Source organism: Hemiscyllium ocellatum, chromosome 13 (genome assembly GCF_020745735.1).
Source record: "Hemiscyllium ocellatum isolate sHemOce1 chromosome 13, sHemOce1.pat.X.cur, whole genome shotgun sequence".
Taxonomy (NCBI): domain Eukaryota; kingdom Metazoa; phylum Chordata; class Chondrichthyes; order Orectolobiformes; family Hemiscylliidae; genus Hemiscyllium; species Hemiscyllium ocellatum.
The window spans coordinates 35,235,776-35,253,119 of record NC_083413.1 but is presented as its reverse complement, the minus strand read 5'-3'; positions in this window follow the sequence as shown (position 1 = coordinate 35,253,119).

Sequence of the window (17,344 nt, the reverse complement as noted above, 5' to 3'; positions counted from 1 at the left end):
AGTTTTTATTTATTCTTCTCTTTTGTGTGATAGATTTCTATTCTGTTGTTCATAAAAGTCTGTAACATTCTGCAACTATGTTTCAGTCACTGACCACCATGTTAACTAGAAAAATGGTCTATCAAGCTAGTTTTCATTCTGGGATTTGGCTTGTCCAAAAGTAACATCAGCTGTGATCATAGCACAACATGTTCTTAAGCTTGTGAGGGCATTTGTATTCATTTATCTAGATAGAGAAAGAGAAGCCAGGGAGTAAGTTAAAGGCAGCAGTTCAAGTGTGAAATAAGTATTAGAACTGAATGTTTACACTCTGGACTGTATATTGATTGTTTTCTCATTTACATGTACAATATGGACTGTACAAATCATTTCATACATTTCCAGATTATTCCATTTGGAATTAGTTCATTTGATGTAGAAATAATTGCAGTGTGGATTTTTAGCTTTTTTAAAAAGATTCATTTTTAAAAAGGATTTAGATGGAGCTAGATGGGCCAGCTCATCTGCTCATCTTTAATTACCCTTGTTGAAGTGAAAAGGCAGAAAGGAGGTTGATATTTAGCCTGAGGTAAAAATGAGCATAGTGTATCTCACTAAAATAGTAACATTGATTACTGGAGGGAATAACGGGTATGTGCTGACTCACAGAGACAGAGTGAGAGAAAGAGAGAATTAGCTCAGGTTAACACAGTGAAAGACCAAGAACACTTGTACACATTTTCAATTATTTGTATTTTGATCACTCTTTTCCTTTTCTAAGTTTCCGTCATTCTTTAACTTGGAATCAGGCTTCTAGAACTTTGCTTTTAGTTAGATACAGATTGTTTGATGGACCAATATTTGAAGTTTCTCCCTTCCTCATTTATAGACACAGAACAACAAACTACAGGACTTTTATCTCAAAGTGTTAGTTTGCTGTGAAATGATGATGCTAGGCTTATGCTTACTGTCATTTTCATCCCATTCAATTGAAATGCTTCCCGGTCCTATGGATTAGCTTGTTTTATTGACCTCAACCAAAACTGATTGATGTGAGTGCCTAGAGTGGAAGTAAGTAAGTGTAACCTTTCTTCTATTTTCCTTTCTAAGATTTCTTGTGCATCCGCAACTTCACGTTCTGTCCTTTTGCCAGCTCAGCCATTAGCTGAAGTTTTAAGCTCTAGATTTCTGTCCCTAAACTCCTCCATCTCTCCCTCCCTTCTTTTTTAAGACACTCCTTAAAATATCCATTTTGAACAAACTTGTTACCAGACTTAATATTTCCTTATGTTATTTAGTGCCAAATTTTATTTTAAAGCATTCCTGTTACAAGCCTTGGAATGTTTTACTCCATGAAAAGCTCTGTTTAAATGAAAAAGTTACTTGTTGATAAACTATTCTTCTTTGCTAGGTTTTTGGAAGTTTGAGATTTGAAATTCACTGTGTGAAAACCTATAGTTCAAAGCTGCATTCTACCTTTTGGAGTTCCAATGTGCTGTGTCACCATGCCGACCACAGTCAGTAATTTTTATTAACAGAAACGTTGTTGTAATTCTTCAGAAAACTTTAAATGAATTGAAGACCTCCTTCGGATAACATGTTAGATAATTGTTGAAATAAAATCTGCAACCAAAATAGAAAAATTAGCATGGTGAAAATAATCCTTTAGTAACTCAACGTTGCCCAGAGGTGTCAAAGGCTGTCAGATAAAGCTTACTTACAAATGGTAATCACGTGACCCTTTTCAAATGACCCCTCTAGCCCCAAGTTCCAACTCAACACTACTTGTAAAGGCAAATCACGTGAATTATTTCCTGTCTCTTCTCGGTTTTGTGGCAAGAAAAGCAAAGCAGATTGTTCAAAGAAACCTCCCAGCAGGGGAGGGAGGAGTTTACTATTTTTAAGCTGGATTGCAACTCCTGGGCTCCACAGTCGAGATGAATAGAGGCTTGTATTCGGTCCCATGCCACTGCTGAATGAGAGTGATATTTTTAGGAACTCTGGGATTATTTTTTTCATCCATTAGGACCAGTAGATATTTCATAATCAAGTAATGTTGTTCCAGAACAATTAAATGACACCGCAGAAATACATTTTCAAGCTGATAGGGAGAATTATATTAGAAACTTTAGAAACCTTGTAAAAGAAAATATCATAGCATTCAGTGATGGATTCTATAAACCACAAGATCTGATCTTTGATCTTTGAATCCTGAAAAGTACAACATGCCTCACTGTACTTTGACCTTTCTATTCAAAGTTACTAATAATTAAGATGGAATTTTTATTTTTGTCTCCATATTGCTAGTGCCACATGGATGATCCAAATCTTATTGAAAAGAACATTCAGTAGAGCAGAAGGGCAAAATGGATAAATGTTTCGTGCTGATATTCGTAAGCACCATGCAGTGCTGGTGGACGTGAAGTTCTGTCTTCACAATGATGATACTCACTATCATGTTGTGTAATGCTAAACAGGATAGGTTCAGGATAGATATAGCAAGTTAAAACTCAGCATTCTTGTGGCACTATGGGCAATCAACAGCAGAATTGTACTCAATTACAATATGTAACCTTTAGGTATAGGATATCCTTGCATGATATTGTTTGATTGACTGATTGATTGATTGTTGTCAAATGTACTGAGATAGTGAAAAGTGTTGTTTTGCGTGCTAAACAGGCAGATCATACATTCCAAACTGCATCAGGGTAGCAGAACAGAGTGCAGAATACAGAGATATAGCTGCAGAGAAGGTGCGGTGAGAGAGAGAGATCAGAATTAACAGTTGAGAGGTCCATTCAAAAACCTGAGCCCTGAGGGATATCAGCAAGTTTTGGTGGTAATCTGACTACACAGTCAAGGTTCTCAACCTAGCAGAATGCCAATGAAAGTGGGAACAGGCCCTTTCCTGGTCACGTAACGACCATAAGATACAGGAACAGAATTAGGCCATTTGGCCCATTAAGTCTGTTCTGCCATTCAATTATGGTTGATATGTTTCTCAACCCTATTTTCTTGCCTTCTCTCTGTAACCTTTGATCCCCTTACTAATTAAGAACTTATCTATTGCTGCATTAAGCACACTCAATGACATGGCCTCCAGCCTTCTATGGCAATGAGTCCCACAGATTCACCACCCTCAGACTTAAGAAATTCCTCATCTCTAAAATGTGGGATCTTCCCCGCCATTATAAATTCTATCAAGTTTAGACCCAGAGTCCTCAGCTGCTCCTCATACGACAAGTCCTTCATCCACAGGATTAGTCATGTGAAGCTCCTCCGGACCCCCTTCAACGCCAGCTCATACTTCCAAAGATATAGACCCAAAACTGGTCAAAGTGGTCTGACCTCAATGAGTCTCTAGACAATAAGGCCATCCTTCGTCTTTCTAATCGCTAAGGGAATTCCATAGCATCAGGAAAACGACAGGCATGCCACACACTATTCTTTCCACTTCACCTTTCCTGCTAATATTCTGGCCCCACCACCTCCCAGTCTTCATCAAAAGGCCCATTAAATACCACCATTTCAATACAAATCTGTCACTTTCTTTTGTACAGACACTTTGGACTCTTAGGGTATAGATATTGCAGAATGGTTTCATACTGTTTGGACTCATAAGGGAAGATACTTAGATTACGCACAAGGCAACAGGGAATCACAGTTAAACTTAGTGCTTTCCTCACGCGAAATCCCCATGTCCAGAGGGCACACCAGGGGAATCCTATCTAGGTTTCTATCCATGCCTAACTAAAGATCTTAAGTCAGTGTTGGGGTAACACCTGTCAACCAGCAAGCAGTCCATCATCGAACTCCTGACCTTATGATCTGAATGCTCAGCACCACACTACCAATTCATCAAGAGAACTTAAATTTCATGTTCATCAAATGAATCAATGCATATTGGTACTTCATGTAGGAGGTTGTATTGTAGTAAGGTTACTGGATTAGTAAGAGTGACTCGGCAGCAGCATTAGATATCGAGCTGGTTCAATCCTAAGGGACACAGCAGCCACACTGGATTTGTGGCAGGTGGTGAGAGAATTAAGAAGAGAACTCATCCTTACCAATCTACCGGCTACAGATGCGTCTGTCCATGGGAGTATCAGTAAGAGTCACCATCGCCGAGTTGTTGTGAAGACAAGTCCTACCTTCACATTAGAAATACTCTCCACCATGTTGTGTGGCACTATCACTGTGCTAAATGTGATAGACTTTGAACAGATCAAGTAACTTAAGGCTAGGTATACATGAGGTGCTGTGGGCCATCAATAGCAGGAAAGTTATGCTCCAATACAATCTGCACCATCATGGTCCAGCATACCTGTTTAGTTATTAAAACCTCTACAGAAAAATTGAAGAGAAATAAAACAGGATGGATCATTCAGCATTAATCCAGGCATGAGAAGTGACAACACAATACATAGTAACTTCGCAATGTTCCCTTCACCAACATCTGCCAAAATTGAGACAACTGTTTGACAGTCAAATCTCAACTGTTTGACAGCCTGATATAGTCTTAGTCTCAGAATTATACTTTACAACCAATGTCCCAGACACCACTACCATCATCGTCTGTGAGCATGTCTAGTCCTATTACAGGAGAGAGCCACCAGACTTGACAGCACAGTGATATACCATAGGAAGGCTGCTGCCTGGAATTTTTAGCATTGATACTGGTCAAACATGGGTGAGTAAACCTTTGTTAAACACCACCTTCCACTCTTCCACAGCTGATAAGACAGTACTCCATCTTTAACAGCAATTGGAAGAAGCACAAAAGGTAGCAAGGACACAGCGTCCTCTAAATGGGAGACTTAATATCCATAACAAAGAGTAGCCTGGAAGTATCACTATTGAACTAGGCATCCCAGTTCTGAAACACTTGTCTGTCAAACTGGCAGAACCAAAAAGAGGCAAAATCCTCCTCCCCTAGCTACCTGTTGAAGATGCATCTTCCACGATTGTGCTGATAGAAGTAAGCACCATGTGGTGCTGGTGGAAATGAAGTTCTGTCTTCATTATGATGATACTCACTATCATATTGTGTAATGCTACCATCATGCCAAACAGGATAGATATAGCAAATTAAAACTCAGCATTCATGAGGCACTATGGGCAATTAACAGCAGAATTATACTCAATTATAATATGTAACCTTTTGGTTTGGTTTATCTTTGCATGATATTGTTTGATTGATTGTTGTCACGTACTGCGATAGTGAAAAGTGTTGTTTTGTGTGCTATACAGGCAGATTATACATTGTTCTGCTATCCTGATGCAGTTTGTAGAGTACAGAATACAGAGATACAGCTGCATAGAAAGTTCAGTGAGAGACATCTGAATTAACAGTTGAGTGGTCCGTGCAAAAGTCTGAAAACAGCAGGGAAGAACCTGCTCTTAAATCTGTTCATATGTGTATTCAAACTTCAATATCTTCTGCCCGACAGAAGAGGGTGAAAGAGAGTACAACCAGCGTGGGAGAAGTCTTTGGTTACATTGGTTGCTTTCCCAAGGCAGCGGAAGTAAAGATGGAGTCAGTGGATGGGAGGCTGGTTTGTGTGATGGACTGAACTGTCTTCATGACTCTGTAGTTTCTTGTGATCTTGGGAAGAGCAATTGCCATACCATGTTGTGATACATCAAGATAGGATACATTCTATGGTGCATCTATGAAAATTGGTGAGAGTTATTGTAGACAGAAGGCACTGGATCGCACAGGAGCTATTAGCCCTGACGATGACAATCTAATACTGAAAACTCACGCTTCAAAACTAACCACGTCCTGAACAAAGTTGTTCTAGTACAGCTATAACACTGACATCAATACCCATCAGTAAGCATATCTTGATCGAAAAAGAGACCAGTCTGGCTCCCAAACATCGACTAATTTATAGAAATTGCGATGGACAGTGCTATCAAGTGACAATGATCTTCTCAACCATTCAAAAACAAAAGAATACGGTAAATCTGAAATAATAAAAAAGAAAATACTCAAACTATTCAGTGAATCTGGTACCATATGTGGAGAGAGAAGCAAAGTTAATGTTTTGATCATTAAGGAAGAGGGGAAGTGAAGGTCAAATTCTGGAAGTGAATTGTGAGTGACTGCCTTTTACATCAAGGCAACGTTTGATTGAAATGAAACCAGACATTGCTAGTTAAACACAGCAGGGTGGCAGCATCTGTGGGAAGAAAGCAGAATTAATATTTGAGTTGGTGACTCCAATGCCCAAGTTCAGGACAGTTGGAGGCAAGGTTAGGGGTGAAAATGTGTTGCTGGTTAAAGCACAGCAGGTTAGGCAGCATCCAAGGAACAGGAAATTCAACGTTTCGGGCCAGAGCCTGATGAAGGGCTCTGGCCCGAAACGTCGAATTTCCTGTTCCTTGGATGCTGCCTAACCTGCTGTGCTTTAACCAGCAACACATTTTCAGCTCTGATCTCCAGCATCTGCAGACCTCACTTTTTTTACACGGCAAGGTTAGGGGGCCAGGGATGGGCAGAGGAAATGGCCTCAGAAAGACACCCCTCCCTTTGCCTCTAGTCTCCTCTCCGCATGACGAGAAGAATAAAAGGACTTAGAGTCATAGAGATGTACAACATGGAAACAGACCCTTCGGTCCAACCCGTCCATGTCAACCAGATATCCCAACCCAATCTAGTCCCACCTGCCAGCATCCAGCCCATATCCCTCCAAATCCCTCCTACTCATATACCCATCCAAATGCCACTTAAATGTTGCAATTGTACCAGCCTCCACCACTTCTTCTGGCAGCTCATTCCATACACATACCACCCTCTGCATGAAAAAGTTGCCCTTTAGGTCTCTTATGTCTTTCCCCTGTCACCCTAAACCTATGCCCTCTAGTTCTGGACTCTCCAACCCCGGGGAAAAGACTTTGCCTATTTACCCTATCCATGACCCTCACAATTTTGTAAACCTAGATAAGGTCACCCCTCAGCCGCCGACACTCCAGGGAAAACAGCCCCAGCCTGTTCAGCCTCTCCCTATAGCTCAAATCCTCCAACCCTGGCAACATTGTTATAAATCTTTTCAGAACCCTTTTAAGTTTCACAACATCATTCTGATGGGAAGGAGACCAGAACTGCATGCACTATTCCAACAGTTGCCTGACCAATGTCCTGTACAACATGACCTCCCAACTCTCGTACTCAATACTCTGACCAATAAACGAATGCTTACCAAACACCTTCTTCACTATTCTATCTATCTGCGACTCCACTTTCAAGGAGCTATGAACCTGCACTCCAAGGTCTTTGTTCAGCAACACTCCCTAGGACCTTACTATTAAGTGTATGAGTCCTGCTAAGATTTGCTTTCCCAAATGCAACACCTCGCATTTATCTGAATTAAACTCCATCTGCCACTTCTCAGCCCATTGGCCCATCTGGTCAAGATCCTGTTGTAATCTGGGGTAACCCTCTTCGCTGACCACTACACCTCCAATTTTGGTATCATCTGCAAACTTACTAATCGTACCTTGTATGCTCGCGTCCAAATCATTTGTGTAAATGACAAAACGTAGAGGACCTAGCACTGATCCTTGTGGCACTCCACTGGTCACAGACCTCCAGTCTGAAAAACTACCCTCCACCACTACCCTTGAGCCTCTACCTTTGAGCCAGTTCTGTATCCAAATGGCTAGTTCTCCCTGTATTCCATGAGATCTAATCTTGCTAATCAATCTCCCACGGGGAACCTTGTCGAACGCCTTACTGAAATCCATATAGATCACATCTACTGCCCTGCCCTCATCAATCCTCTTTGTTACTTCCTCAAAATACTCAATCAAGTGTCTGAGACATGATTTCCCATGCACAAAGCCATGTTGACTGTCCCTAATCAGTCCTTGCCTTTCCAAATACATGTACATCCTGTCCCTCTGGATTCCCTCCAGCAACTTGCCCACCACCGACGTCAGGCTCACTGGTCTATTGTTCCCTGGCTTGTCCTTGCCATCCTTCTTAAACAATGACACCACATTAGCCAACCTGCACTCTTCCGGCACCTCACCTGTGACTATCGATGATACAAATATCTCAGCAAGAGGCCCAGCAATCATTTCTCTTCTTTCCACAGAGTTCAAGGGTACACCTGATCAGGTCCTGGGGATTTATACACCTTTATACATTTCAAGACATCAATCACTTCCTTCTCTGTAATTTGGACATTTTGCAAGATGTCACCATCTATTTCCCTACAGTCTATATCTTCCATATCCTTTTCCACGGTGAATACTGATGCAAAATACGCATTTAGTATTTCCCCCATTTTCTGCAGCTCCACACAAAGGTCGCCTTGCTGATCTTTGAGGGGCCCTATTTTCTCCCCAGTTACCCTTTTGTCCTAACGTATTTGTAAAAACCCTTTGGATTCTCCTCAACTCTATTTGCCAAAGCTATCTCATGTCCCCTTTCTGCCCTCCTGATTTCCCTCTTATGTATACTCCTACTGTCTTTATACTCTAAGTTTTCACTTGATCTATCCTGTATACCTTACATATGCTTCCTTCTTTTTCTTAACCAATTTCTTTTAGTCATCCAGCATTCCCTATACCTACCAGCCTTTCCTTTCATGCTGACAGGAATATACTTTCTCTAGATTCTCATTATCTCATTTCTGAAGGCTTCCCATTTTCCAGCCGTTCCTTTACCTGCGAACATCTGCCCGCAATCAGCTTTCAAAAGTTCTTGCCTAATACCTTCAAAATTGACTTTTCTCCAATTTGGAACTTCATCTTTTAGATCTGGTCCATCCTTTTGCATCACTATTTTAAATCTAATAGAATGATGGTCGCTGGCCCCAAAGTGCTCTCCCATTGACACCTCAGTCACCTGCCCTGTCTTATTTTCCAAGAATAGGTCAAGTTTTGCATCTTCTCTAGTAGGTACATCCACATACTGAATCAGAATTTTTTTTGTACGCACTTAACAAGTTCCTCTCCATCTGAACCCTTAACACTATGGCAGTCCCAGTCGATGTTTAGAAAGTTAAAATCCCCTACCATAATCACCCTATTATTCTTACAGATAGCGGAGATCTCCTTACAAATTTGTGTCTCAATTTCCCTCTGATTATTAGGGGTCTATAATACAATCCCAATAAGGTGATCATCCCTTTCTTATTTCTCAGTTCCACCCAAATAACTTCCCTGAATGTATTTTCAGGAATATTCTCCCTCAGCGCAGCTGCAATGCTATCCCTTATCAAAAACGCCACTCCCCCTCCTCTCTTGCCTCCCTTTCTATCCTTCCTGTAGTATTTGTATCCTGGAACATTAAGCTGCCAGTCCTGCCCATCCCTGAGCCATGTTTCTCTAATACTTATGATAACCAGTCCCATGTTCTTAACCATGCCCTAAATTCATCTGCCTTTCCTGTTAAGCCCCTTGCATGGAAATAAATGCAGTTTAATTTATTAGTCCTACCTTGTCCCTGCCTGCCCTGACTGTTTGACTCGCTTCTGTTCTCAACTGTATCAGTCTCAGATTGACCTCTTTCCTCACTATCTCCCTGGATCCCACTCCCCCACTTTACTAGTTTAAATCCTCCCTAGCAGCTCCAGCAAATTTCCATGCCAGCATATTAGTCCCCTTCCAATTTAGGTGCAATCCGTCCTTCTTTAACAGGTCACTTCTTCTCCAACAGAGATTCCAATGATCCAAAAATGTGAATCCTTCTTCCATACACCAGCTCCTCAGCCATGCACTCATTTGCTGTTTCCTCCTATTCCTGCCCTCACTAGCTCGCAGCACTGGGAGTAATCCAGATATTACTACTCTCGAGGACTTCTTTTTTAAAATTCCTGCCTCTCTGTAACCTCCCTTCAGAATCTCAACCTTTTTCCTTCCTACGTTATTGGTTCCAATGTGGACAATGACCTCTTGCTGCCCCCTTTCTCCTGTGAGAACATTCTGCACCCTCCCTGAGACATCCTTGATCCTGGCACCAGGGATGCAACACACCATTCTGATTTTTCGCTGCTGGCCACAGAAACATCTGTCTGCACCTCGAACTAGAGAATCCCCTAACACAGTTGTTCTTTTGGAACCTGACGTACCCCACCTTGCATTAGAGCCAGTCTCAATACCAGAAACTTGGCTGTTTGTGCTACGTTCCCCTGAGAATCCATCACCTCTTACATTTTCCAAAACAGCATACCTGTTTGAAACGGGTATAGCCACAAAAGACTCCTGCACTGGCTGCCTACCTCTCTTACCTTTCATGGAATTAACCCATTATGTGACTGTATCTGAGACTTTCCCCCATTTTTATAACTACCATCCATCACATACTGTTGTTGTTGCAAATTCCTCATTGCTTCTGTCTCTCCAACTAATCCATTTGGTCTGATAAGATTTGCAACCAACTGCATTAATGGCAGATATAATCCGCTGTAATTCTTAAACTCTCTTTAAACTCCCACATCTGATAAGAAACACATTTCACTTTATTAAAGGCCATTTTTGCTTCTTTACAATCTACAGACCCAGAAAATAACACTGTCTTACTTCTCTTCAAACACTGCCCCAGGTTAAATTAATAGTTATGGCTTATATTTTAAGTTTAATCAAGAGACATATTTCCAAAAACATATAATCAAGAAAGATCCCACTCTACTCACTACTGCAGACTTTCTGTAGGTCACATTTAAAACAATAATACACTTATCTGCATCTGTGCTGTGAACTTCACCCAACAGTTCCTTCAAGATCAGCTGTGAATTTCATGTGTTAATTTTCCCGGACACAGTCCGATGTCCAGCGATCCATGAATTCAAACAGCAAATGCAGTGTCAGTTTCTTTCTTTCTCTCTCTCCTGCACAGACCTCACCATGTGATTCCTTTGTCTGCACTTCTCCCTTTTAAAACTACTGTTGTTTTGCCTTTTTTTCCCCAAAGTTCCAAAACAATGTAACAGCATATAAAACAGTAATTGCTGCTCCTGGAATTCGAGGAAATCACCTCCAACACCTAAAATACCTCAAACAAAAAGGAGCAGCTGTTATAGCCAGGAATTTTTCCCATCCTCCATCTTGGATTACCCAGAACTTACCTTCTCACCACTGGATGCCCGAAGGAGCACTCCTCAACCAATGGTCTTTAGGAGCCAGAATTTTTCTTTCCCTGATTGGCTGGAAATCTGTGATACTCAGTGCTGAGATTGGTAAAGGCAGAGAAATTTACCAAACTCCTTAGTCAGTTCTTAAGAAACTGATTGGTACATGATAAATCAAATTGTCTTGGTAGTGAGGATGGTACATTAAGTGTCAGCTAATATGCCTGTTGGAACACTTTGTCCCAAAAAGTGAAAATCACAACCATACAGTCAATAGCATCACTCTCAACTCCTTAGAAATTGAAGCAACCCATACCCGCATGCAGTGAGACTTGGTGGGTATACAGTATAAGAGCAAAATGATGCTGAACTTATCCAATACACTTATTAGATCTCAGCTAAAGTATTGTGTATAATGTGGGCACTTCATAATAGAGTCATAAAGTCATACATTACGGAAACAAACTCTTCAGTCCAGCTCATCCACGCCAAACAAGCTTCCCAAATTAAACTAGTCCCATTTGCCTGCGTTTGGCCCATATCCCTTTCTAAGATGCGAATGCATTGAAGAATGTGCTGAATAGTTTCAGGAATGAGAAACTTTGGTTACGATGATATATTACAGAAGTTGCGACTATTCTCCTTGAAGAAAAAGTTTTCAAAATCTAGAGCTGGGTTGTATAGAGTAGATAGGGAGAAGCTTTTCCTGCTTGTTAAAGGATCAAGAGGGTATAGATTTAAAGCAATGAGTAAAAGAAGCAAGAAGGTGATGCAAGAAAAAAGACTTAGTGTATACAATGCACTGCCTGGACGTGTGGTGGAGGCAGGCACAGTTGAGGCATTCAAGAGGACATGAGCTGATTATTTTGTACAAATAATTTGTAAGGGTAGGAGAATAGGCAGGAGATTGGCACTGATGCCTGTTTGAAGAGGCCGTGCAGGCACAATGGGCCAAATATTGTGATAAATAATAATGTTGTATAGTTATCAAGTAGTAGCCATCTGTAACACGAGAGAATCAACCATTTCCGCTTAATATCAAATGGCATAAGCATTACTGAACAACTCAACCCCCCCCCCCCCCCCAGATCTATCAACATCCTGAGTGTTACTATTGACTAGAAACTGAATTGAACTAGCTATAAAGGTTCTATGACTTCAAAATGTATGTAAGTGGCTGGAAAATCAACACTGTTCAATTCACCACCTGATTCTACAAAGTACAAGTCAAGATTATGATGGAATATGCACCTTCCTGGAGAAGTGTAGTCCTAACAATATTCGTGAAGTTTGACACTATCCTGGAAAAAGAAGTTCAAATGGTGGTATTTTATCTGTCACTTTATACATTTATTCCTTGTACCAGTGATACAGATTGACAGCAGTGTGTACTATCTACAAGATGCACACAGCACCTTCCAAACAAACAACCACCACCACTAGTAGGGCAGGGTAGAGGATCCATGGAAACACTATCATCTGCAAGTTTTCCACTATATTACCCATGATCTTGACTTGGAACCTGATTGCTATTGCTTTTCGTTATTGAACTAAAATCCTAGAATCTCCCAATTCCTTCCCAGGTGGCCACCTCTAGCAGCACTGCACATGCACATATATCACATGGATGGTGACATTTCAGGAACAAATGTTCCCTCCAAGCTGCACAGCCACTCTAAGAGTCCAAGCACAGTGCTGATGCTGTGCAATGTATTCATGTTCAGTTTCTTCACCAGTTATGTGGACTTCAGTCATTACAGTCCAATGATTTTTGAAGAGCCAACCTCCCTGCTCTAATAATGAATGTTTCTTCCAAGCACTCCACATTTTTAGTTACTATCTAAATTCTATGCATCTGCCTCACAATCATATCTGCCAGTACCTGTGCCCACTGTCACCACTGCAGACATCATATTGGTCTTCCTGGGAGTCAACACAAGGAAAGTGACATGCTACCAAGGAAAGTGACAGTCCCAGAGTCCCTGGATAAGCTCTTAGATCCTGTGCAGACCAACTGTAGGAGGTATTCATCAACCTCCCTCTCCTATAAGCAAAATCCCCACTTGCTTCAAGAAGACCATCATCATCTCAGTCTCTAAGAAATCATGGCAACGTGCCAGAATGGCTACCACATAGTGGCTCTGATCTCCATAATCATGAAGTTCTTCAAGATCATTGTCATGGCCACATCAAATCGAGTCTCAGCCTGCATCAATGCCCTACAATTTACCTATTACATAACAGGTACACAGCGGATGCCATGTCCCTAGCCTTGCACTCATCCTGGAACATCTGGACAGTAAGACACTTACTTCAAACTCCTGCTTATTAACTACAACTCCGCCTTCAACACCATTATCCTCTTCAGACTGATCTCAAAACTCCAAGACCTTGGTCTCGGCTCTGCCCTCTGTAACTGGATCCTCAGCTTTCTGACCTACAGGCCACAATCAGTGAAGATAGACACCTGCATCTCCTCCATGATAACAATCAACACTTGAGCCCCCACCCCCAATGATGTGTTTTCAACCCCCTACTGTACTCTTTGTACGTGCACGAAAGTGTTGTCAAATTCCAGATGAGCATAATCTACAAGTTTGCTGATAACACCAGTTATTTAACAATGGCAGGTCAGAATATAGAAAGGAGATAGAGGGCTTGGTGACATGATACAGTGAGAACAACCTCTCTCTCTCAACATCAGCAAAACCAAAGATCTGATCATTGGCTTCAGAAGGAAAGGAGGTGGGCATGCCCCCACCTATATCAATTGGGTTGAGGTTGAGAGGTTGAAGAGCGTCAAGTTCTTCGGGGTGATGATAACCAATAACCTGTCCTGGACCTCCCATGTAGATGCAAAGGTCAAAACGGTACAAATAATGTCTCTACTTCCTCAGGCGGCTCAGAAAATTTGGCATGTCCATAAGGACCCTCACCAACCTTTACAGCTGCATTATTGAAAGCATACTGTCTGGGTACATAACAGCCTGGTATTGGAACTCCTCTGCTCTGACCACAAGAAACCACAGAAGGTTGTGAGCATAGCCCAGACCATCACGGAAATTAACCTTTCATCCATGGACTCCATTTACACAGCTCATTACTACAGAAAAGCTGCCAATATCATCAAGGCCATAATGTGGAGGTGCGGGTGTTGGACTGGGGAGGACAAAATTAAAAATCAACTAGAAGAAAATGAGGACTGCAGATGCTGGAGCTGAAGAGCTTGCACCCGAAACATTGATTCTCCTGCTCCTTGGATACTGCCTGACCTGCTGTGCTTTTCCAGCACCACACTCTTGAAAGTTAAAAATCACTCAACACCAGGATATAGTGCAACAGATTAATTTGGAAGTACAAGCTTTCAGAACGCTGCTCCTTCATCAGGTAGTTAGTGGGGCAGGATCATAGGACACAGAATTTATTGTAAAAGATCAAAATGTCATACAACTGATGCGATGTATTGAACAAACTTAGATTACTCTTAAATCTGTAATCACTTAGAACGGGATTGCAGGTTTTGATTCATTAATATATAAATCCCAGAACTTCTTTAAAGTCACATTCCTGAGAAAACATAAGATTTTCTTTAAAAAAAGTGACATCTCAGCACAGCCAATGCATTAAAGGTGTAAGGTTAGAGTCTGTCTGTATCCCAGCCTTGAGTCAGACTGGAATTCTGTTTCCAAAGTAGGACTGACTGCCTATAGATTGTGTGCTTTTTGAACAAAATAGAGTGTATCTGCAAATACAAATTTACTCCATAACTGTGTGAGTGAGAGAGAGAGTGAGAGAGAGAGAGAGAGAGATAGAGATAGAGAGAGAGAGCGAGAGCGAGTGAGAGAATGCACATGTGGGAGAGAGGGAGTGTGAATGCATGTGTGTGTGTAATGTATTGGGGTCACCTGTAGTGTGCCATGAACCAAAGATTCTGGTTGAGGCCATCCCCATGGGTACCGAACCTGGCTATCAGCCTCTGCTCGGTCACTCTGCGTTGTTTCATCGCTTGATGTCCGCCTTGGAGGATGGTCATCTGAACATCTGAGGCTGAATGTCCTTGACTGCTGAAGCATTCCCCAACTGGGAGGGAACATAATTCAAGACCCATCACTCCCAGTAATGATCTCTTACAACCTCTTCCTTCAGGCAGAAGATACAGAAGCTTGAACACATGCATCTGCAGGTTCAGGAGCAGCTTCTTCCTGGCTGTTGTTAGACTCACAAATGGACTGTCTAACCTCAAATAATGTTGATCTTACCTCATGAACACCCTGTGCAACATAACCTATAAGCCTCGAAGGTCCTTGCTTCCAATGATCTGTCTGTACTGTTCGTAAACAAAGCTTTTCACTGTTCTTCGGCACATGACAATAAATAAATCAAATCAAATAACATTTTGTAGATTTTGTGTCATATTGTTGAAATGAGATTCAAGAACACCACCACCTTTCTCTTTTCTCTATTTACAAAATCAATGTTTATACATTCAGGTATGCAGCCAAGATATTAAGATTCCTCAAAAGAGAAAGGAAAGAAGTTTAATTCTTTCAAACAGACTTACAATGTTAAGCAATGAACAATCTTCTGCATTTATATAGCAACTTTTATGTTGAAAACACCCATCTTTTATTTATATTTCCTGCAAAGGTGAAAAAAACCACAATGGGAGTTATGTACAGGCCTCCAAACAGTAGTCAGGATTTTGGGCACAAGATTCACCAAGAGACAGAAAGGTGTGTAAGAAAGGCAAGGTTACGGTGATAGTGGGGCATTTCAATACGCAGGTAGACTGGGATAATCAGGTTGGTAGTAGATCACAAGAAAAGGAATTTGAGGACCATTTACAAGATGGCTTTTTGGAGCAGCTTGTGGAGGAGCCCACTAGGGAACAGGCAATGCCGAATTGAATGTTGTGCAATGAGGCAGACTTGATAAGGGAGCTTAAGGCAAAGGAATCTTTAGGAGGCAGTGACCATAATAGGATAGAATTTACTCTGCAATTTGAGAGGGAGAAGCTGGAATCAAATGTATTGGTACTGCAGTTGAATAAAGGCAACTACAGAGGCATGAGGGAGGAGCCGACCAGAAGTGATTGGGAGAGGAGCTGAGCAGGAAATACAGCGGAATAGCAATGGCAGGAGTTTCTGAGAGTAATCTGAGACACACAGCAAAAGTTCATCCTGAGGAAAAAGAAGCATATTAAAGGGAGGATGAGGCAAAAAATGGCTGACCAGGGAAGTCAGGGACAGCATGAAAGTGAAAAGAGAAAACATATAACGTGGCGAAGGCCAGTGGGAAGCCAGAGGATTGGGAAGCCGACAAAGACAAACAGAGGACAACAAAAAAGAAATGAGGAGGGAGAAGAGTAAATATGAGGGTAAGCTAGCCAGTAATATAAAAAAGTGCAAGAGATTCTTTAGATATAGACAGGGCAGAAGAGAAGCAAAAATGGACGTTATGCTGCTAGAAAATGACGCTGGGGGACTAGTAATGGGAAACAAAGAAATGACTAAAGAACTGAATATGCACTTTGCGTCAGTCTTGATGGTGGAAGACAAAGTAATATGCCAAAAATTCAAGAGTCAAGGGTCAGAGGTGAATATGGTGGTCATCACCAAGGAGTAGGTGCTAGAAAAACTGGAAGGTCTGAAGGTGGATAAATCATCTGGGCTAGATGTACTAAACCATAGAATTCTGAAGGAAATAGCTGAAGAGATGGTGGAGGCATTAATAGTGATCTTTAAGGAATCACTGGAGTCAGGGAGAGTCACTGGAAAATCGCAAATGTAATCGTCCTATTTTAAAAGGGAGTAAGGCAAAAGACAGGAAATCATAGCCTGATCTCAGTCCTTCGTAAGATTTTGAAGTCCATTATGAAGGATGAGATTTCTGAATACTTGGAAGTGCATGGTAAATAAGGTAAAGTCAGCGTGGTTTCAAAGGGAGATCATGCCTGACAAATCTGCTAGAATTCTTTGAGAAGATAATGGGCAGGTTAAACGAATAAGAGCCAATGGATGTTATCCACTTGCACTTCCAAAAGGCCTTTGATAAGGTGCCGGACAGGAGGCTGCTGAGTATCGCAAGGGCTCATGGTGTTAGAGGCAAGATGCTGGCATGGATAAAAGCTTGGCTGTCTGGCAGAAAGCAGAGAGTGTGGATAAAAGGGTCCTTCTCAGGATGGAAGCCTGGTGACTAGTGGTGTTGGTCAGTATTGGTATTACAACTTTTCACTTTATATTAATGATCGAGATGAAGGAACTGAGGGCATTCTGGCTAAGTTT